Source organism: Elephas maximus, chromosome 24 (assembly GCF_024166365.1).
Source record: "Elephas maximus indicus isolate mEleMax1 chromosome 24, mEleMax1 primary haplotype, whole genome shotgun sequence".
Classification (NCBI taxonomy): domain Eukaryota; kingdom Metazoa; phylum Chordata; class Mammalia; order Proboscidea; family Elephantidae; genus Elephas; species Elephas maximus.
In genome coordinates this window covers 19,844,468-19,868,047 of record NC_064842.1, presented here as the reverse complement: position 1 = coordinate 19,868,047, position 23,580 = coordinate 19,844,468, and the positions used below count along the sequence as shown (strand labels likewise).

General features: G+C 42.9%; 1 long non-coding RNA gene across 1 annotated transcript; it reads left to right on the top strand.

Moving 5' to 3' along the window:
* The first annotated feature begins 14,042 nt into the window (after positions 1–14,042).
* Positions 14,043–23,322, top strand: LOC126066989 (uncharacterized). Its single transcript, XR_007515302.1, has 3 exons — positions 14,043–14,532; positions 14,941–15,084; positions 20,601–23,322. It is a non-coding gene; the product is annotated as an uncharacterized LOC126066989 (long non-coding RNA).
* Positions 23,323–23,580: the final 258 nt, after the last annotated feature.

The window sequence follows — 23,580 nt, the reverse complement described above, 5'->3', positions numbered from 1 at the left end:
AAAATCTACTCAGCACATAAAATCAAGTGGGAAAAAGAAGCTGTCAACACACAAAAAAAGACATCAAAATGATAGCACTAAATTCATACCTATCCATAATTACCCTGAATGTAAATGGACTAGGTGCACCAATAAAGAGACAGAGAGTGGCAGAATGGATTAAAAAACAAGATCTGTCTATATGCCGCCTATAAGAAACACACCTTAGACTTAGAGACACAAACAAACTAAAACTCAAAGGATGGAAAAAAATATATCAAGCAAACAACAATCAAAAGAGAGCAGGAGTGGCAATATTAATTTCTGACAAAATAGACTTTAAAATTAAATCCATCAGGAAGGATAAGGAAGGACACTATATAATGATTAAAGGGACAATACACCAAGAAGATATAACCATATTAAATATTTATGCACCCAATGACAGGGCTGCAAGATACATAAAACAAACTCCATCAGCATTGGAAAGTGAGATAGACAGCTCCACAATAATAGTAGGAGACTTCAACACACCACTTTTGGTGAAGGACAGGACATCCAGAAAGAAGCTCAATAAAGACACGGAAGATCTAAATGCCACAATCAACCAGCTTGACCTCGTAGACATATACAGAACACTCCACCCAACAGCAGCCAACTATACTTTCTTTTCCAACACACATGGAACATTCTCTAGAATAGACCACATATTAGGTCATAAAGCAAGCCTTAGCAGAACCCAAAACACAGAAATATTACAAAGCATCTTCTCTGACCATGAGGCCATAAAAGTGGAAATCAATAACAGACAAAGCAGGGAAAAGAAATCAAATACTTGGAAACTGAACAATACCCTGCTCAAAAAAGACTGAATTATAGAAGACATTAAGGATGGAATAAAGAAATTCGTAGAATCCAATGAGAATGAAAACACTTCCTATCAGAACCTTTGGGACACAGCAAAAGCGCTGCTCAGAGGCCAATTTATATCAATAAATGCACATATCCAAAAAGAAGAAAGGGCCAAAATCAAAGAACTATCCCTACAACTTGAACAAATAGAAAGAGCAACAAAAGAAACCCACAGGCACCAGAAGAAAACAAATAATAAAAATTAGAGCTGAAATAAATGAAATAGAAAACAGAAAAACAATGGAAAGAATTAACAAGACCAAAAGCTAGTTTTTTGAAAAACTCAACAAAATTGATAAACCATTGGCCAAACTGACAAAAGAAAAACAGGAGAGGAAGCAAATAACCCAAATAAGAAATGAGATGGGCGATATCACAACAGACCCAACTGAAATTAAAAGAATCATATCAGATTACTATGAAAAACTATACTCAAATTTGAAAACCTAGAAGAAATGGATGAATTCCTAGAAACACACTATCTACCTAAACTAACACAAACAGAGGTAGAACAACTAAATAGACCCATAACAAAAGAAGAGATTGAAAAGGTAATCAAAAAACTCCCAAGAAAAAAAAAAAAAGCCCTGGTCCGGACGGCTTCACTGCAGAGTTCTACCAAACTTTCAGAGAAGAGTTAATACCACTACTACAAAGATATTTCAGAGCATAGAAAAGGATGGAATACTACCAAACTCATTCTATGAAGCTACCATATCCCTGATACCAAAACCAGGTAAAGACACCACAAGAAAAGAAAATTATAGACCTGTATCCCTCATGAATGTTGATGCAAAAATCCTCAACAAAATTCTAGCCAATAGAATTCAACAACATATCAAAAAAATAATTCACCATGACCAAGTGGGATTCATATCAGGTATGCAGGGATGGTTCAACATTAGAAAAACAATTAACGTAATCCACCACATAAATAAAACAAAAGACAAGAACCACATGATTTTATCAATTGATGCAGAAAAGGCATTTGACAAAGTTCAACACCCGTTCATGATAAAAACTCTCAGCAAAATAGGAATAGAAGGAAAATTTCTCAGCGTAATAAAGGGCATTTATACAAAGCCAACAGCCAACATCACCCTAAATGGAGAGAGCCTGAAAACATTCCCACTGAGATCGGGAACCAGACAAGGATGCCCTTTATCACCGCTCTTATTCAACATACAGCTGGAGGTCCTAGCTACAGCAATTAGGCTAGATAAAGAAAGAAAGGGCATCCAGATTGGCAAGGAAGAAGTAAAATTATCTCTATTTGCAGATGACATGATCTTATACACAGAAAACCCTAAGGAATCCTCCAGAAAACTACTGAAACTAATAGAAGAGTTCAGCAGAGTATCGGGATATAAGATAAACATACAAAAATCAGTTGGATTCCTCTACACCAACAAAAAGAACATCGAAGAGGAAATCACCAAATCAATGCCATTTACAGTAGCCCCCAAGAAGATAAAATACTTAGGAATAAATCTTACCAGAGATATAAAAGAACTTATACAAAGAAAACTATAGTACACTTCTGCAAGAAACCAAAAGAGACTTAAATAAGTGGAAGAATATACCTTGCTCATGGATAGAAAGACTTAACATTACAAAAATGTCTATTCTACCAAAAGCGATCTATACATTTAATGCAATTCCGATCCAAATCCTAAGGACATTCTTTAATGAGATGGAGAAACAAATCACCAATTTCATATGGAAGGGAAAGAGGCCCCGGATAAATAAGGCATTACTGAAAAAGAAAAACAAAGTGGGAGGCTTTACTTTACCTGATTTTAGAACCTATTATACAAAAAAAAAAAAAATTTTTTTTTTTTTATTATACCACCACAGTAGTCAAAACAGCCTGGTACTGGTACAACAACAGATACATGGACCAATGGAACAGAATTGAAAATCCAGACATAAATCCATCCACATATGAGCAGTTGATATTTGACAAAGGCCCCAAAACAGTTAAATGGGGAAAAGACAGTCTTTTTAACTAAAGGTCCTGGCATAACTGGATATCCATCTGCAAAAAAATGAAACAAGACCCATACCTCACTCCATGCACAAAAACTAACTCTAAATGGATCAAAGACCTAAATATAAAATCTAAAATGATAAAGATGATGGAAGAAAAAATAGGGACGTTAGGAGCCCTAATACATGGCATAAACAGTAATAGAAAACATTATAAAGAACATAGAAGAAAAACTAGATAACTGGGAGCTCCTAAAAATCAAACACTTATGCTCATCCAAAGACTTCACCAAAAGAGTAAAAAGACTACCTACAGACTGGGAAAAAGTTTTTAGCTATGACATTTCTGATCAGCGCCTGATCTCTAAAATCTACATAAAAAAAACCTACATACTACTGCAAAAACTCAACTGCAAAAAGACAAATAACCCAATTAAAAAATGGGCAAAAGATATGAATAGACAGTTCACTAAAGAAGATGTTCAGGTAGCTAACAGATACATGAGGAAATATTCATGATCATTAGGCATAAGAGAAATGCAGATCAAAACTACAATGAGATTTCATCTCACTCCAACAAGGCTGGCATTAATCCAAAAAAACACAAAATAATAAATGTTGGAGAGGCTGTGGAGAGATTGGAACACTTCTACATTGCTGATGGAAATGTCAAATGGTACAACCACTTTGTAAATCGATTTGGCGCTTCCTTATAAAGTTAGAAATAGAACTACCATACGATCCAGCAATCCCACTCCTTGGAATATACCCTAGAGAAATAAGAGCCTTTACATGAACAGATATATGCACACCCATGTTAATTGCAGCACTGTTTACAATAGCAAAAAGCTGGAAGCGACCAAGGTGTCCATCCACGGATGAATGGTTAAATAAATTATGGTATATTCACACAATGGAATACTACGCATCGATAAAGAACAGTGACGAATCTGTGAAACATTTCATAACATGGAGGAACCTGGAAGGCATTATGCTGAGTGAAATTAGTTGCAAAAGGTCAAATATTGTATACGACCACCATTATAAGAACTTGAGAAATAGTTTAAACTGAGAAGAAAACATTCTCTTGTGGTTACGAGAGGGGGTAAGGAGGGAGGGTGGGAGAAGGGTATTCACTAGTAGATAAGAACTACTTTAGGTGAAGGGAAAGACAGCACACAATACAGGGGAGGTCAGCACAATTGGACTAAACCAAAAGCAAAGAAGTTTCCTGAAGAAACTGAATGCTTCGAAGGCCAGCATAGCAGGGGCAGGGGTCTGGGGACCATGGTTTCAGGGGACATCTAAGCCAATTGGCATAATAAAATCTATTAAGAAAACATTCTGCATCCCACTTTGAAGAGTGGCATCTGGGGTCTTAAATGCTAGCAAGCAGCCATCTAAGATGCATGAATTGGTCTCAACCCACCTGTATCAAAGGAGAATGAAGAACACCAAGGACACAAGGTGATTACAAGCCCAAGAGACAGACAGGGCCACATGAACCATCGACTGCATCATCCTGAGACCAGAAAAACTAGATGGTGCCGGCTACAACTGATGACTACCCTGACAGGGAATACAACAGAGAACCCCTGAGGGAGCAGGAGAGCAGTGGGATACAGACCCCAAATTCTCATAAGACCAACCTTAATGGTATGACTGAGACTAGAAGGACCCTGGTGGTCATGGCCCCCAGACCTTCTGTTGCCCCAGGACAGGAACCATTCCCAAAGCCAACTCTTCAGACATGGATTGGACTGGACAATGGGTTAGAGAGGAATGCTGGTGAGGAGTTTCTTGGATCAGGTGGACACTTGAGACTATGTTGGCATCTCCTGCCTAGAGGGGAGATGAGAGGGTGGAGGGGGTTAGAAGCTGGTGAAAAGGACACGAAAAGAGAGAGTGGAGGGAGAGTGCAGGCTGTCTTATTAGGGCAAGAGTAATTGGGAGTGTGTAGCAAGGTGTGTATGGGTTTTTGTGTGAGAGACTGACTTGATTTGTAAACTTTCACTTAAAGCACAATAAAAATTATTTTTTAAAAAAGTCTAAAATGATAAAAATCATGGAAGAAAAATAGAGATGCTGCTAGGATCCCTAATACATGGCATAAACAGAATACAAAACATAACTAACAATGCACAAACACCCAAAGAAGAACTAGATAACTGGGAGCTCCTAAAAACCAAACACTTACGCTCATCAAAAGACTTCACCAAAAAAGTAAAAAGACAACCTACAGACTGGGAAAAAAATTTGGGCTATGACATATCCAATCAGCATCTAATCTCTAAAATCTATAAGATACTGCAAAAGCTTAATAACAAAAAGACAAATAACCCAACTGAAAAATGGGCAAAGGATATGAACGGGTGCTTCACCAAAGAAGACATTCATGTGGCTAACAAATACATGAGGAAATGCTCTCTATCATTAGCCACTAGAGAAATACAAATCAAAACTACAATGGATACCATCTCACCCCAACAAGGGTAGCATTAATCCAAAAAACACAAAATAAGAAATGTTGGAGAGGTTGTAGAGAGACTAGAACACTTACACACAGCTGGTGGGAATGTAAAATGGTACAACCACTTTGAAAATCATTTTGACACTTCCTTAAAAAGCTAGAACTAGAAGTTCCATATGATCTAGCAATCCCACTCTTTGGACTATGTCCTAGAGAAATAAGAGCCCTCACACAAATAGACATATGCACACCTGTGTTCATTGCAGCACTGTTCACAATAGCAAAAAGATGGAAACAACCTAGGTGCCCACCAACAGATGAATGGATAAACAAATTACGGTATATTCATACAAATGGAGTACTACGCAATAATAAAGAACAATGATGAATCTGAGAAACATGTCACAACATGGATGAATCTGGAAGCCATTATGCTGAGTGAAATTAGTCAGTGGCAAAAGGACAAATACTGTATGAAACCAGTATTATGAGAACTCAAGAAAAGGTTTAAACTCAGAAGAAAACATTCTTTCATGGTTTCGAGGGTAGGGTGGGAGGGTGAGGGGAATTCACTAACTAGATAGTAGATAAGAGTTATCTTAGGTGAAGGGAAGGACAACACACAATACAGGGGAAGTCAGCACAATTGAACTAAACCAAAACCTAAGAAGTTTCCTGAACACAACCACTTTGAGGGACAGAGTAGCAGGTGTGGGGGTCTGGGGACCATGGTCTCTGGGGACATCTAGGTCAATTGGCATAACAAAGTTTATTAAGAAAATGTTCTGCCCCACTTTAATGAGTGGCATCTGGGGTCTTAAAAGCTTGTGAGTGGCCATCTAAGATGGTCCCAATCCACCTGGAGCAAAAGAGAATGAAGAACACCAAAGACACAAGGAAGATATTAGCCTAAGAGCCAAAATGGCCACATGAACTAAAGACTCCATCAGCCCGAAAGAAGAACTAGAGATGGTGCCCAGCTACCACGAATGATTGCCCTGACAGGTAACACAACAGAGAATCCCTGATGGAGCAGGAGAAAAGTGGGGTGCAGAACTCAAATTCACATAAAAAAGACCAGACTTAATGATCTGACTGAGACCACAGGAACCCCAGAAGAAATGGCCCCAAGACTTTCTGTTAACCCAGAACTAAACTCATTCCTGAAGCCAACTCCAGACAAAGATTAGACTGAACTATAACATCAAACAGTACTTGTTAAGAGTGTGCTTCTTAGTTCAAGTCAAGCAGACACAGGAGACTAAATGGGCAGATCCTGTCGGGAGGCGGGATGAGAAGGCAGAAAGGGATAGAGGCTGATTGAATGGACACAGGAAACCTGGAGTGGAAAGGGGGAATGTGCCGTCACGTTATAGGGATTGCAACTAGGGTCGCATAACAATATTTGTATAAATTTTTGTATGAGAAATTAATTTGAACTGTGAACTTTCACCTAAAGCACATGAAGAACAGAATGTGAGTCATCCACTGCCTCACACACCCCCAGCTTCTTAGAGTGCGACGGTCAACTGTACTACACAGCAAGTATCTTAGTCACTCAGTGCTGCTAGAACAGAAATAATCCTAAGTGGGTGGCTTTCACAAACAGAAATTTATTTTATCACAATTTAGGAGGCTAGAAGTCCAAATTCAGGGTGCCACCTCTAGAGGAACACTTTCTCTCTGTGTCAGCTCTGGAGGAAGGTCCTAGTGTCTTCAGCTTCTGCAACCCGGTTCCTTAGAAATCTCTGTGTGTCTTGGCATCTATCCTACCCCATCTCTGCTCACTTGCTTCCTTGTTTAATCACTTTTATATCTCGAGAGATTGACTCCAGACACACCCTACAGTAATCCTGTGTCATTAATATAACAAAGACAACCCACACCCAAATGGGATTATAATCACAGGCATAGAGCAGGATTTACAACACAGTATTTTTGGAGGACATAATTCAATCCATAACAACAAGGTAGTACAAACTAGAGGTACAAACTGTTCCCTTGCCAGTAAATTATGACACATACACAGCATTGTTAGAGACGGGCTCTGGATGACTTAATCCTGTTCTATCTACCCAGATGAACTACAGAGCCCAGCAGAGTCCAAATGGCCATCTAATGGTGTCTGTGTGGCATAAATGGTTAAGTGCTGAACTACTAACCAAAAAGTTGGCAGTTCAAACCCACCCAGAGGTATCCCAAAAGTAAAGCCTGGCAATCTGCTTCCAAAAGGTCACAGTCTTGAAAACCAGTTCTACAGTGTGCACTTGGGGTCCCCATAAGTTGGAATTGACTTGATGGCAACTGTTATGGATTGAATTATGTCCCCCAAAGATATGTGTTGTAAATTCTAACACCTATGTCTGTGGTTATAATAAAGGGAGATTCCAAGCCACATGAAGATTGTGCAGGAGAAGATCAGAAGAGACAAGGACCTTCCTCCAGAGCCAACAGAGAAACAAAGCCTTCCTGTAGAGCCAGCACCCTGAATTTGAATTTCTAGACTCCTAAACTGTGTGTTGTTAAACTGTGAGAAAACATTGGTAGCCTAGTGGTTAAGAGTTGGCTCCTAACCAAAAGGTCAGCAGTTCGAACCTACCTTGGTGTTCCTTGGAAACTCTATGGAGCAATTCTACTCTGTCCTATATGGTTGCCATGAGTTGGAATTGACTTGATGGCAGTGGGTTTTTTGTTTGTTTTTTGGTTTTTAAACTGTGAGAAAATAAATTTCTGTCTGGAAAAGCCACCCACATGTTGCATTTCTGTTATAGCAGCGCTAGATACTAAGACAACAACCAACAACAATGGTTCTTATCCTGGCTACATATTAGAACTTCCTGGAGCTTTAAAAAAATACTCAAGCCTAAAATGTGGTATAGCATACAAAAACAAAACAAACCTCTTGCAGTCAAGTCAATTCTGACTTATAACAACCCTATAGGACAGAGGAGAACTGCCCCATAGGGCTTCCAAGGAGCTGCTGGTAGATAGATACAAACTGCCAACTTTTTGGGTAGTAGCTGAGCTCTGTAACCATTGTGCCACCAGGGCTCCATATAAGTAGAAGATTATTCAGTAATAAAAAAGAAATGAAATACTAATACATGCTACAACATGAATGAACCTTGCAAATATTATGCTAAGTGAAAGAAGCCATCACGAAAATCACGTATTATATGTTTCCTTTTATAAGACATGACCAGAATAGGCAAATCCCTCGAAAGAGAAAGGAGATTAGTGGTTGCCTAGGGGTTGTGGGAGGGGGAAATGGGGTATAACTGCTAATGGGCACACAGGTTTATTTTTGGAGTGATAAAAATGCTCTACAATTGTGGCAACGACTGCACAACTCCGTCTATATACTAAAACCAGTTGAACTGTACATTTTAAGTGGGTGGATTTTATGGTATGTGAATTATATCTCAATAAGGCTATTAAAATACACCCATGCCTATGCCTCACCTCGCACCAGTTAAGTCGGAATTATCTTGGGCGTGAAGCTCAGGTATTGTAGGTGATTTTAATTTGCAGCTAAGGCGGCAAACCACTGGTTGAGTCTAATCTTCTATTAGGCAGCTGAAGAGGACACTGGATCAAGCAAATTGCAGTGACTCTCTTATGGTCAGCTAGCAGAATCAGGACCAGAATCCAAGCTTCTGAATCTAGATCTTTCCCAGTGGCCCCTTTGACACTCAAGCTAGGCGCTCTCTGGCCTCCCTGATCCCCACAATGTCTCTTGAATCACTGACTTTCCCAAGTATCCGAACTACCTCACTTGTCAGTATTCCTATTCTAAACTCATCGCCCTGTCCTCAGCACTTCAGCTGTTTTCGAGCCATTTCTTTTGTTCACACTTCACATCCCACAAGGCCAGCTTGTCAACTCTTGGTTAGTCGTCCTATTTCCTTGCAGTCAATTTCTTACCCATTATGAGTCTGCATGTTTAAGTGCCCACATTTAGATTCAACACACAAAATAGTTTCTGTCTTCAGCTGAAAGTTCTATCCATTAAATCTTTACAGTCAGAGCGGAGAAGCTGTTCATCACAGGAGTCCTGGGCCCTTTCGGGAAGCCAGTGTAATTTGCTGTTCATGATTCCCATTTCGAGTTTGAGGTTAGACGGCTCCTTAAATATTAAGGGGTCTTGACTACAGGTAAATACCCAAGGTTAGGGTATAAAGAAGTTTGCATCGAATGTCATTGTTAGGGATGATCACTGCTAGGAAACTAGAAATATGTTGTAGGCAGGCCCTTATCAGACAGTTTAACAAGAAAAACAGAAAGATAAAATTGAGCGTTTTCGAAAAGAAGGTTAAAAATGTACATCGTTTGGTCAGAGAAGCACATGAAGTTTAAGAGCTGCTGACCAAAAGGTTGGCAGTTCAAATCCACCAGCCGCTCCCTGGAAGCCCTATGGGGCAGTTCTAGTCTGTCCTGTAGGGTCGCTATGAGTCAGAATGGACTCCACAGCACTGGGTTTTTTTAAGCAATAGGACACGTAATAGCGTCTCACCTGGAAGAATTAAAGAGAGGGGCTATATTTACTTGGGGGCAGTGGTGGTTCAGTGGTAGAATCCTCACCTTCCACACAGGAGACGCGGGTTCAATTCCTAGCTAATACACCTCGTGGGTAGTCGTCACCCGTTTGTCAGTGGAGGCTTATGCATTGCTATGATGCTGAACATGTTTCAGTGGAGCTTCCATACTAAGACTAGGAAGAAAGGCTTGGTGATCTACTTGCAAATCAGCCAGTGAAAACCCTATGGGTCACAACAGTCCAATCCACAACCGGTCGTGGGGATGGCACAGGACAGGGCAGTACTTCGTTCCCTTGCACGTGGAGCTGCCATGAGTTGGGGGCGGGCTGAGCAGCAGCTAACAAAGACAGATTTATTTACGTTTGTATCCATTCTCCCTTTTAGACCTCAAACTTCTAAAGGTCAAGGGTTTTCTTATCCATCTTTGTATCCGCCCCTTCCCCAGTTATCTCATTGGAACCCAGCACAGAACCAAGGCTCAGCAAATGTGTTTGGAACAAAGCTAGGAGTAGTGATTCTTAAATGGACAGGATGCAGCGGGGAATGGAGTCTGAAACAGCATAATCAATATATTTGTTATTGTTGCATTACAAGCTACATTCACTCAACAACTATTTACTGAACACCTACTACATGCCAGGCACTGCTCTAAGTGCAAAGAATAATCAGTGAACAAAACTGACAAAAATCTCTGCACTCGAGATGCTTACATTTTACAGAGAGCAAACCTCTGCAGGCTGGTTGATGGGGATATGAAGAATCCAAATGAATCCTGGGGAAAGTCGGATAGATAAAAATACAGACCCAAACCAAACCAAGCCCAGTGCTATTGATTCCAACTCATAGCGGCCCTATAGGACAGAGCAGAACTGCCCCACCGAGTTTCCAAGGAGCGCCTGGTGGATTCGAACTGCCGACCCTTTGGTTAGCAGTCGTAGCACTTAACCTCTACGCCACCAGGGTTTCCAAAAATACAGACACTTGGCCCATTTCCCCTATACTCCAACACTGCTTTTGTGGCTCCCTTTTCCTCTGGTCATAGAAGAGATTGGAAAAAATGGAAAGGAAAAAATCCTAATATTCAAAGGCCCAATGAAGTTTGTATCACATGCTCACACGGTTTGTGTCATTTAATCTCACAACCCTGTGGAAGAGAAGGTATGACTCCACTTCTATAGGTGATGACCATCACCCATTTGTCAGTTTGTTGTACTGTGATGGCTTGTGTGTTGCTACGATGCTGGAAGCTAGGCCACCAGGTATTCAAATACCAGCAGGGTCACCCACGTGGACAGGTTTCGGCAGAGCTTCCAGACTAAGACAGACTAGTAAGAAAGGCCTGGCAATCTGCTTCCAAAAATTAGTCAATAAAAGCCTTATGGATCACAACAGAATATTGTCTGATACAGTGCTGGAAGATGAGCTCCCAGGCTGGAAGGCACTATATGATAGCCACGACAATGGACTCAAACGTACCAGCGATCATGAAGGTGATGCAGGATTGAGAGGCGTTCCATTCTGTTATACATAAGGTTGCCAGGAGTCAGAGCCAACCTGATGGCAACGAACAACAACACAGATAAGGAAATCAAGACGCAGGGAAGATGTGTGATTTGCCCAAGACCACACAGCAGGTAAGACATAGAGCTGGGATTAAATTCCCCAAATCTCCAAAGTTCTAATCTTGTATCTTCACATTTTACCACAGAGTCTTCCAGCAAAACAAGCTTTGGGAGGAGTTGTTGTGGTCGGGTGCCATGGAGTCAGTTACGACTCATAGCCACCCCATAGGACAGACTAGAACCACCCCATAGGGCTTCCAAGAAGCAGCTGGTGGATTTGAACTGCCAACCTTTTGGTTAACAGCCGAGCTCTTAACCACTAGGCCGCCAAGGCTCCATTTGGGGGTGGGGGAAGTAAATAGTTCATCTTGGCCCAAACACTAGATCCAAAGTGATGGTAAATAAGGCTGCAAATGCAGGCTAGGGCCTGCCTGTCACTGAGGTCTTGAAGGATGGTCACTTTGTGGAGAGTGTTCCAGTTTACTCCAGTTGCCCCAGTGTAATTATTATTAGTGCCCCTTTTCACTATCCAAAGTGTCACCATTTGCTCTCATCCCTCTGCTACCCAACAGCGAAGAAGATAGAATTAGTAGAGTGAGCGGAGGAAGAGGAGCAAGGAGACAGATCAGACCTTCCCTGCTGCTGCTTTGACTTGGCCAAAAGACTGAAGCTCTGGCTTTATATTTAGAATGAGAACTGAAAAGTGACTTGAAAAGTTATAGTCTCTCCCCCGAGACTATTGCCCTAAGATACTCTCTAACTTGGAATTGAAGCTATTTCTGCAGGTCACCTTTCAGCCAAGTAATAGATTGGCTTATAAAAGAAACAATATCATCAATGAGTAATGTCCTCCTTTAAACAATTAGCTATATGAGACCAAAGTCAACATTTACTCAAAAGCAAAGATAAAAAGGCAAAGAGGGGGAAAAAAAAAAAAAAGGCAAAGAGGGGAAAGGAAGCTAGATCAATGGAAACAGAATAAACAGAATGGAAATAATGGGAATGCTGACACACTGTAAAAATGGTAACCAATGGCACAGAATAATTTGTATAAAAATTTTTAAAGGGGAACCTAATTTGCTGTGTAAGATTTCACCTAAAACATAATAAAATTTATTTAAAAATATATATATATATACACATAGGCCCTAAGTGATTGTCGATGAGTGGAGCAAGAATATATTTGAAAGCAGTGATAGAAAAAAAAAAATGACGTTTACTAATCATAAAAATATAGTGTTCCCATTTAGGCAATAAATTACATGGCTACCATGTCTTCCCAGCGTGTAGGTGTTAATGAGATCCCAACAACAATACTAACCCATCCTCCTTAATATTGAGTGTCTGGCTGTTAACTGAAAAGTTGGAGGTTCGGGTCTACCCCGAGGCACCTCAGAAGAAAGGCCTGGTGATCTCCTTCTGAAAAATCATCCATCGAAAACCCTATGGAGCACAGTTCTACTCTGACACAATGGGGTCACCCTGAGTCAGGGTCAACTCGAGGGCAACTGCTAGTGGTGTTGGTGGAATTTGCAAAATCCTCTTCAAGCATCTGTGGGGGTCCGCAGGGTTTGTCTTCTCCCTTCACAGAGTCTTCTCATGTTCTTTTGCCCTGTTCCCCTTCCTTGCTCATTGCCCATGAAGCCACCTGAGGGCTACTACTTGCCACCATCACAGCTGCTTGTGGCCTGCCTGGAGTCATGCCGTGTTTCTGTGCAGATGAAGGAGAAAGCCCTCTGCCTCCCTCGCTCTGTGTCCCCATGTCCTGTGTGAAAGCAAGCCCTTCCATTTCTGCCTGCAGCACCTCTCTCCAAGGACACAACTCCATGAAGGCGCTGTGCTGGGAGGACCCCATGTCTGAGACGGACCACGGGGTCCCTCCTCATCCTCACTGTTTTTGTTTGCGTTCTTTCTCCCAGAACTCGCCTCCTCCCCTCTACTCCAGTCAAGAAGCCTCACGCTTTCCCATCATCCTGTTTGTCTAGACGAGACTGAATCTCGACTTCATCTCAAGCCGAAGCCACAGCTAAAAAAAACCTCAAATCCCATGGAGTCGATTCCAACTCAGGGTGACCCCATGGGTGTCAGAGTAGAACTGTGCACCACAGGGTTTTCAATGGTTGATCTTTCAGAAGTAAATTGCCAGGCCTTTCTTCCAAGGCATCTCTGGGTCGACTCAAATCGCCAACCTTTCTCTTAGTAGCTGAGCACATTAACCCTTTGCACCACCCAGGGGCTCTGAGACCACTGCTAGTTCGGCTTTATCCAGCAGACAGTAGGAAGCCACTGAAGGGCTTTGGGCAGAGAAGAAACCTCATTGGTAAGAAGATTGATCCTGGCAGGAGTTCCTCAAATGGATGAGACAGAAATTGTCCTTTCTTCTCGCACAGGGCAGTTTGTTACAATGGTGCACTGGCGCCACCTTCAGGCAGCCAGCCTCAACTACAGAACCCGATTCCGGTCCGAAACCAAATCTGCAAAACAAAGTCACAGAAAGATTCCTTTTGAGCGCTACCGGAAATGTGCCTGTTTATTTGGACTGAGCCAAAAAGAACAAGCTTCAGGGAGGTGGCTATGCTAGAGACTCAAGGACTGGCCTCACCTCCATGCCCTTCCTCTAGGGGAAATGATTTATAATAAAGAGGTTCTTGAGTTACTTCATGGAGCTGTGGTGGCACAGTGGTTAAAGCGCTCGGCTGCTAACTGAAAGGTCGGTGATTCCAACCCACCAGCCGCTCTAGGAAGAAAGATGTGGCAGTCTGCTTCCGTAAATATTACAGTCTTGGAAACCCAAGGTGGCAGTTCTACTCTGCCCTATGGGGTAGTTATGAATTGTACTCGACTGGAGGGCAATGGGTTTGGTTTTGGTTTTGTGTCATGTTGGTAATAAACACCCCAGGATGGACTGGAGAGACCACTCCTCCCAGGGAAATCCGTCCTACAGCAGCTCTGCAAAACAAAGGCTGTCAAGGCTCAGAGGAAGGACGAGGGTGAGTTCTAGCTCCAACGGGCACACCACCCACGCTGGGGAGAGCAAGTGAAGCCACCTCGTGGGGAAAGACAGCAGAGAATCATAGCCAAGGTGAGAATGGCCGTCAGATCCCACCCTCAGGCCTGCTCAGGTTCTTTCAGTCTTCCCCCTGCCCCCCCCCCCCGCCCTTTTTGGCCCAACGATTTACAACCCAACCCAGAAAGTAAATAAACACAAGAGAAAAAAAAACTAGGCGTTGGAAAGAAGCTGTTTTAACAATTAGGGCTGGTCTTGAGTCTCTAAATCCCACATTCTTTCCACCAGAATCCACTTAATTCCATATGTAGATACATAATTCTTGTAATATTGTGTCATTTGTTTCTTCCTCCTTCAAATCAGGAGTCAACTGTTCTTTATCAATTTTCTGGGTCACTGAGTCATGGGAAGTTTATTATGGCTAAGCTTTTCCTTGCCATTAGCTCTGCCTCCTTCCTAACGCCTAATGTTTTCTTTAAAAAGTTTTTCACTGTAGGCAAACAGGGTCCTGTCTCTGAGTCTTTGCCAAGACTTCTGCTTCTGGTCAAATGGCCCGACCAGCCGTCCTGGTTTGCATAAGCAGAAAGGAAGAGCCAGTATAATCAATTCTCACTGCAACCCTGGGAGGTTAGTATTGTTATGTGCATTTTAAAGGAGATGAACTAGATGCTCAGACAATGCTTTGTCCAAGGACACACAGTGGAAACACTTGGATTTAGCATCCTAGGGTTGCCAGACTCCAGACCCAGTAGCTTTCTCCAGCATCTTGAAGAATTACACTTCAGAACAGGGTAGGGGCTACTTGGCCATAAAGAGAAATGAAGTACATGCTAGGACGTGGATGAGCCTTGAGAACATCGTGCTGAGTGAAATAAACCAGACATAAAGGGACAGATCTTATATGATCCCTGGTGGCATAGTGGTTAAGTGCTACGGCTGCTAACTAAAAGGTCGGCAGTTCAAATCCACCAGGCGCTCCTTGGAAACTCTATGGGGCAGTTCTACTCTGTCCTCTAGGGTCACTATGTGTCGGAATTAACTGGGCACTGGGTTTGGGTTTGGGTTTTGGTTTTGGTTTAAAGGGACAGATCTTGTATGATCCGACTTATAAGAAACATCTAAAATAGGCATCTGCAGACAGACCAAAGTTCATCAGTGGTTACCAGGGGCAGGTGGGAGAACAGGGAAAGGGGGTGACTCTCTGCTTAGGTTAGCTGAGCTTCTATTAAGGGCGGTGGAGAAATTTGGAAACGGATAGGGACGATGGTTGAATAATATGATAAACACAACTGAAGTAACTGAATTGTACACGTGAAGAATGTTGAAAAGCAACTGATCTGATACACACATATTTGGTTTTTCTTGTTGTTGTCGTTGTGTGCTGTTGAGCCAATTCCAACTCCGAGCAACCCATAGGACAGTCGAACTGCTTCATAGAGTTTCCTAGGCTGAAATCTTCATGGGAGCAGATCGCCAGGTCTTTTCTTAAGCGGAGCAGTTGGTGGGTTAAAACCCAGACCTTTTGGTTAGCAGCCGAGTACTTAACCATTGCACCATTAGGGCTCCTTACACATATATTTACCACTATATATATATATATATGTGTGTGTGTGTGTGTGAATATTTTTTTTTTTTAAAGAGTGTAGGGTTGTAATGAGTAGAAATCAACTTGAGGGCACACAACAACAAGAAGAAACCCCAAAAGATTAAAGTAGACAGTGGGAGCCCTGAGGATAAAACGAAAATAGGTTGGGTTCCTGAGCCTGCAGGGCAGGGCCAGGTTGTGGCTAGGCAGGGGGCAGGAGGAGAGACACTGCGAAAAGGAAACCTGGGCCCAGGAAAACTCCAGTGATGAAGTAATGGCAGGAGCAGCACTTGACAGAGGCTACCTCACTTCATTCTTACCAACAACCCTGGTTCAGGGGTGAGCATTATCATCCCCATTTTTATGGACAGTAAAGCTAAGAGTTAGAGTGGGGAAAAACTTGCCCCATGTTAAATCTTTAGGAGAAGACATCAGAATTTAACACAATAGAGATGTATCTTGCCATAGGGGGCTTTATTAAGATCCAGTATCTGGCCTCATCTCTGCCACTACGGTTCCTTCCTTCCCCAACAGCCTCCTCCTTCCTTCCATTTTTCTCCATGTGTCTTCCCACAGCAGCCAGCATTCTTTCTCTGTTGGCTTTATTTAATTATGGATACCATAGTGGAACCAGGGGAAATTCAGGCCTCTCTTCTGACTGAATATCATGGAATGCCTTTCACTTCCTCCTTCCATTAAGGGCAAAATATTTGCTATAAAATCAAAGTTCACAGTCTATAATTGACTCCAAGGAGAGTCGAGCCAACTTTACATTATCTTTTCTGTTTTCCATTAAACTGCTTTTGAGCTTTCTCTTCCCTTCTCTTCCCTCCCCAGAGTGTGTTTGGGGCTGAGCCGTGCGGAGACCTCAGGGTACACCGAGGAGGCAGCCATGGTGGTGGTGGAGGGTGACCCTGTGGAGGCAGTGATGTGCCGGGCACACCAAGGAGGCAGCCATGGTGGTGGTGGAGGGTGACCCTGTAGAGGCAGTGATGTGCCGGGCACACCGAGGAGGCAGCCATGGTGGTGGTGGAGCGTGACCCTGTGGAGGCAGTGATGTACCAGGCACACCAAGGAGGCAGCCATAGTGGTAGAGGGTGACCCTGTAGAGGCAGTGATGTGCCAGGCACACCAAGGAGGCAGCCATGGTGGTAGAGGGTGACCCTGTGGAGGCAGTGATGTGCCAGGCACACCGAGGAGGCAGCCATGGTGGTAGAGGGTGACCCTGTGGAGGCAGTGATGTGCCGACCACACCGAGGAGGCAGCCATGGTGGTAGAGGGTGACCCTGTGGAGGCAGTGATGTGCCGACCACACCGAGGAGGCAGCCATGGTGGTGGTGGAGGGTGACCCTGTGGAGGCAGTGATGTGCCGGTCACACCAAGGAGGCAGCCATGGTGGTGGTGGAGGGTGACCCTGTAGAGGCAGTGATGTGCCAGGCACACCGAGGAGGCAGCCTTGGTGATAGAGGGGGACCTTGAGGAGGCAGTGATGTACCGAGGAGGGACCGTTGGGGAGGGAGTGCATAGAGGAGGCAACCTGTGTGGTCGGAGGTTGGTTACACTGAGGAAATAAGTCATTGAACAAGTAACTGTAGGAAGGATAATGGGAGCCAGGTTTCTCACTGTTGGAAAAGTGACTAGAAGTGAAGAATGGAGAGAACCTTGAGGTATAGTATGAACTCATAGTTTAAAAAACAGATATATATTTACATGCGTATAAACATACAGATATAGTTATAGCCAGTTATGTATATATATGTATGTTTATGTGTGTGTTTGTGTAAATATATATAATATACATATTTATGTGTGTGTTTGTATATGTATGTGTGTGTTTATATACGTGTAAGGGAATTTTAAAATTTGAGGTACCTGAGAAAATCCAAAGTGGCAGACTTGAGGTTTAAGTTCGAGTCCTCTGCAGCTAGTTTTGTTTCCACCCTAGCAACAGCTATTTTCTGTGCAGACATAATCATGAAACTAAGAAATGTCTGGCAATGATGATGTACTACACTGCAGCTCCCCTGATACAGGAATGTCTGGTAATGAAAATGTAACTACCCTTTGACACAACTCCCCACCCCACATGCCCTTATGATTACCACATTGAAACCAATCTAAGACAATATTCTTTTAAACCAATTGTCTTAAGAGCTTCCACTATTGAAGTCCTGCCTCACCAGTTCCCTCCGCAGGAAATCCTGTCTTATGAGTTCCTGCCACAGGAAGTCCTGCCTTAAAACGATCTGTTACCAGATTATGTCTTTCAATGATCTAAGTTTGTAAATACCAATCAAGTACTGTACTTCATGTCCTTTGTTTCCCCCTTATAAAACATCTTCGCTGAGTTGCCATGTTGGATTCTGCCACATGGAGTTCAGTCTACCCTAGCTTGAGCTGTCTCTTTATTCAACAAATCTCTCAATTTTACATTAATCAGAGTACAGATAGTTACTCTACAACATATGTATGTAAAGTCCTAGCTCAATCAGCTGAGAAGATCCAGAAGTGATGACATCCTTGTAGCAGTGAGCACATGGAACATCTACTCTTGGTCTCTAAATACCATTCTCCACTAAAAGGAACCAGGAAACAGTTGATTCTAGGGATGGAACAGGAAAAGTACAAGATGAACCTGGAATACCTTCTTCTACCAGCAGGTAAGGAAATGCTTAAAGAATGATGTGGACATGTCAAAGGACTCAAGAGCCAGCTTGAAAAGGTTCCCACTGGCCAAATCTGGGACAGTTCAAGCATCAAAATAATGATAGTAACAGACTTCAACCTATTAAATAAAATAGGAATCCATACTAATAAATAAATAAATGGGGGGAAAGCAGAAGTTCATTATGAAAGTAGAATGCCAACTACGAAATAAATAGACGGAATGGTAGAAATAGAAAGCCACCATGTGACAGCCATCATTATTGTTGTAATGTTGTTAGCTGTAGTCCACTTTGCCTCCAGCTCATGGCGACCCCATGCACAATGGAACAAAATGCTGCCCAGTCCTGTGCCATCCCCATGATTGAGGATCAGACCATTGTGATCCATGGGGTTTTCATTGGCTGATTTGTAAGTAGGTCACCAGGCCTTTCTTCCTCGTCTGTCTTAGTCTAGAAGCTCCACTGAAACCTGTTCAGCGTCATAGCAACACGCAAGCCTCCACTGACCAATGGATGGTGGCTGTGCATAAAGTGAATTGGCCAGAACTTGAACCTGGGTCTCCCACTTGGAAGGCAAGAATTCTACCATTGATCCACCACTGCCTCGTCGGTTTTCTTTAGGCGATTTAAATGTTCTTTTTGGGCGAAGGAGATACAGTTTAAGAGGAAACCTGTTTAGAATTTGATCATGACCATGAGAAGCTTTGTTCAAACAAATACAAAAGTAGAGGGGGCTGCCCCTCCCACAGAGCCCAGAACTCTCTGCTGTGCTCCCAGGGCTGAGCTCTCAGTTCTGGGTAAATCGGCATCCAGGCACAGTCCTAGACCCTGCCCATTGCCATATGTGCTGGGGGCCTTCAATTTTTGTTTTTAAATGTGACTTAAGACTTATGTTTTGCCTTCTCACTCCTATTTTGTCTTCCCTTTTTTTTTTTTTTTTAATTCCTATGCAGTTTCTTTTTGTCTATGGCAAATATTCCTAATCTCAACTTAAAATCTGTCTCCCTGTGTTTTGATCTTTTAATCCAACTAATAAAAGAGCCTCACATTTCATTTCTTGTGTTTTAAACTCACTTTTCTTTTTTATCTTTTTCGTTGCCTTTTCCTGTTCAGTGGGTTGTTTACTTTATACATCTTACTCCATTTTTATTTTATTTTTATTATTTTATTTTCCTTTTATCTCATTTTTACTTTTAATCCCTCAAACTCCCATAGGGTGACTTTTATTTCATAGGGTGACTAATGTACTCTAATTTCTTTCTTCTCCTTTTCTTTCTCTTCTCATAAAACGAGTGGCTTTTACAATGAGTGTACAGAATTGTGGCCTCAGGGGTCTTTAGAGTTCAAAGCTGATGACACCGAGGAGCCTTTGCCCTGCTGTCTGTCTGGCTCCCACAGTAGCTCTGCAGCCTGTTTAAGGACGCCCCTCACAGAACCCTTGCCTTGGGGTCAGAGAGTTCATCCATCCTGGGACTATGATTCTCTCTGAAACGTTGTTTATATCTCCCGTAATGCAATCCTTCTATGAGGAAACTTGCATTTTAAAATCAGTGGTCTTCAGCGTCTAGCTGAATTGTATATGCAAACCCTGCCAGTGCCACATCCTGTGTCATGAGCCAGACCAGGAGGCCTAGGAGACCGCAGCAGTCCTGCTGGCCTGAGGTGACCCTCTGGGCACTGAGCAGCCTTGGATCAGCACTCTTGCCCTTGGTAAGACGTATTTTCCTGCATAAGGTACATTGCTTATTTCCAAGTTCAGCCACCTCCCTTCCAGGCTGACTGGGTCTTTCCCAGGCTCCCTCTCTCCTTAGGATAGTTCTGGGAAAACTGGCCAATTTGGAAATTATTGATTGATTGATTTATAAATAATAATAATACTTGGTTCTCTGCAGGATGAATTTCCATGGTCAGGATTCTTTCCATACATCCCAGACATGCTTGGAAGAGCATAACCAAAGAAGAATGAGAGGCCCCTGAAGAGACCATGGATCTTTTTTCATTTCCTATCTCTAAACCTCTCTCTCCCATCCTTAACTCTCCCTCTGCCGTTTCCTGTACAGGCCCCCAAAGCCACAGTGTCACTCACCTCTGCCAGTTCCCCCAGGATGTTGCTATGATGCTGGAAGCTATGAGAGCAGTATTTCAAATACCATCAGAGTTGCCCATGGTGAACAGGTTTCAGTGGAGCTTCTGGACTAAGACAAACTAGGAAGAAAGGTCTGGTGATCTACTTCTGAAAATTAGCCAATGAAAACCTTGTGGCCCACCATGGAGCACTGCTGACTCGCTTGCTTTGGACATGTCATCAGGAGGCATCAATCGCTGGAGGACGTTTGGTGAAGTGGAGTGCCAGTGAGAGTGAGAGAGATCCTCTCTGAGGTGGATTGGCACAAGAGCCACAGCAATGGACTCAAACATGTCAGCAATTGTGAGGATGACACAGGACCAGGCAACATTCATTCTCCTGTACGTAAGGTTGCCAAGAGTCTGAGTCGACTTGATGGCAGCTATCTACTTGTCTATCTAATGCTAATTATTGGCCAAGAGGGCAGGTGAAAGGAAATCCTGAGGAAGGTGTGTGCTGTTATTAGTGAAATGGTGTCTGCAGTGTCTTCAAGCAAGGGGCAAGATGTGCGAGTGTGTGTGTGTGTGTGTGTGTGCACGCACGCGTGTGTGTCGAGAGGGTAGTACTAGGCCTTAATATGGAGAGGGAGCCAATTTTGCGGGCTCAGAGGGTTCAGAGGAATCTGGGAGTTCAAGATTTTCAAGTACATCAACCCAGATGGCCTCACCTCTTATGTCCGGATTCCATCCCTTACTAATGGAGCCCTTACCTGGGCATAGCAGACCTACCTAGGTCAAGATTTCAACCTTCTCTAGAGTTCCGCTGCCCTTATGATTAAATCCTGGGCCTGATCCGCAGCTTTTTCTGCCCTCTGGCTACAGGAGTTGGGAAGCCCTCTATTCACTGCCAAGTAGGCCTCTGGCTTTCATACCTAGCTTGTAATTTCTGTAATCACTGTCAGCCTTTCATTTTTCAAAGCATCAATAGCCACTTGCCACAGTCATCCAATTCCATTACCCTTATAATTCTTATTGCCCCCGTATTTCTCAAATCCCTGATACATTTCACCTACTAGTACCTTTCCTTCCACTGGTAATCCATCCAAGTTCACTAACAGTAAAAATTTTTTCCTTTTCTTACTTTGTTTTATTGAGGCGAAATTCACATAACATAAAATCAACCATTTAAAGCAAACAATTCGGTGGCATTTAGTACTTTCACAATGGCGTGCAACCACCACCTCTGTCTAGTTCTAAAATGTTTTCACCACCCTAAAAGGAAACCCCATACCCATTATACATGCAGTCATTCCTCATCCCCTCATCCCCTTACCCTCCAGCCCCTGGAAACAACTAACCTGATTTCTGTCTCTGTGGATTTACCTATTCTGGACATTTCATATAAATGGAATCATATGTCTGACTTCTCTCAGTATAATGTTTTTGAGGTTCACCCATGTTGTATCGTGTATCAGAACTTCATTCCATTTTAGGGCTCTGGTAAAGGGTTTAACAGTTGCACTGCTGCCGTCTCCCAAGGCTAAGCCGAGCCCCACCTGCTAACAGTGATGAGGTACCCATTCTTAGCCGGGCAGCGGGTGGTCCAGCCCCAGAATCCCATCTTGGCATCTATTTTATTGGACTGTTCCTGGTGTCAATAGTTACAGGTTGATTCCCTGAGAGACAGACTCCACGATGGAGATAAGCAGGCAGAAGAGTATTAGAGGGTGCTCTCAGGATTAAGACCTGGAGAAAAGGAAGGAAATGATCAGAGGGAGAAGTTAGGCTGTGCTGCAGTCTCAACAAAGGCCTCAGGTGACCCCATGAGGAGCTCTGATACTGGCATGGCCCTTCAGAGTTGTCATGATTTGGGGCAAGCGGTCTGAGCTTTTATACTCCTGCATGGAAGTCACTGGATAAAGGCTGCCTCCGGGAAGAGGACATGACTTTGGCAAGGCCGGTCTCTGCAACAAGGGCAACTTCGGGAGAGGGCTGACAGCTGCAGGCTCTCAGCCAGCAGCACTTCCAGAGTCCTTCAGATGTGCAGAGGCATCGGGATGGAGCACCATACCAACCCAGACCTTGCAATCTGGACGTGATTTATCTTAACATGCTCATTTTGCCAACAAGGTGCATGCTGTCTGCTTGGACATATGGTGTCTCTTTTATGATTAACTTGTATTTACATGCATACTCCATGGCAAAATTATTGAACTTCGTTGTTGTTGTTAGATGCCATTGAATCAGCCCCTGACTCATGGTGACTGCATGCGCAACAGAAGGAAATACTGCCTGGTCTTGTGCTGTCCCCGTGATTAGTTCCAAATTGAGCCCTTGTGATTCATAGGGTTTTCACTGGCTGATTTTTGCAAGTAGATCACCAGGCCTTTCTTCCTAGTTTGTCTTAGTCTGGGAGCTCGACTGAAACCTGTTTAGCATCATAGCAACACGCAAGCCTCCACTGACAGACCAGTGGTGGCTGCAACATGAGATGCATTGGCCTGGAATCGAACCCACATTTCCTACATGGAAGGCAAGAATTCTACCAGTGATCCACCAATGCCTCATTATTTAACTTTAGGATTTTAAATACCAGGGTTTGAGGTGGGTCCAAAAGGCAGAGAAGAGGAATGGGACATTATTTTCCTACAGGTTATTTTTCTAGAAACAGATGTACTAAATTAAATGGACTATGTCTCACATTTATTTAAGAACTGGATCTGGAAGTTCAGGATACAGAAAACTGATCATTTTGTTTAGAAGTACTTAAGAGGGGTTGTTGGACAACACTCTCCACCAGAATTCTGG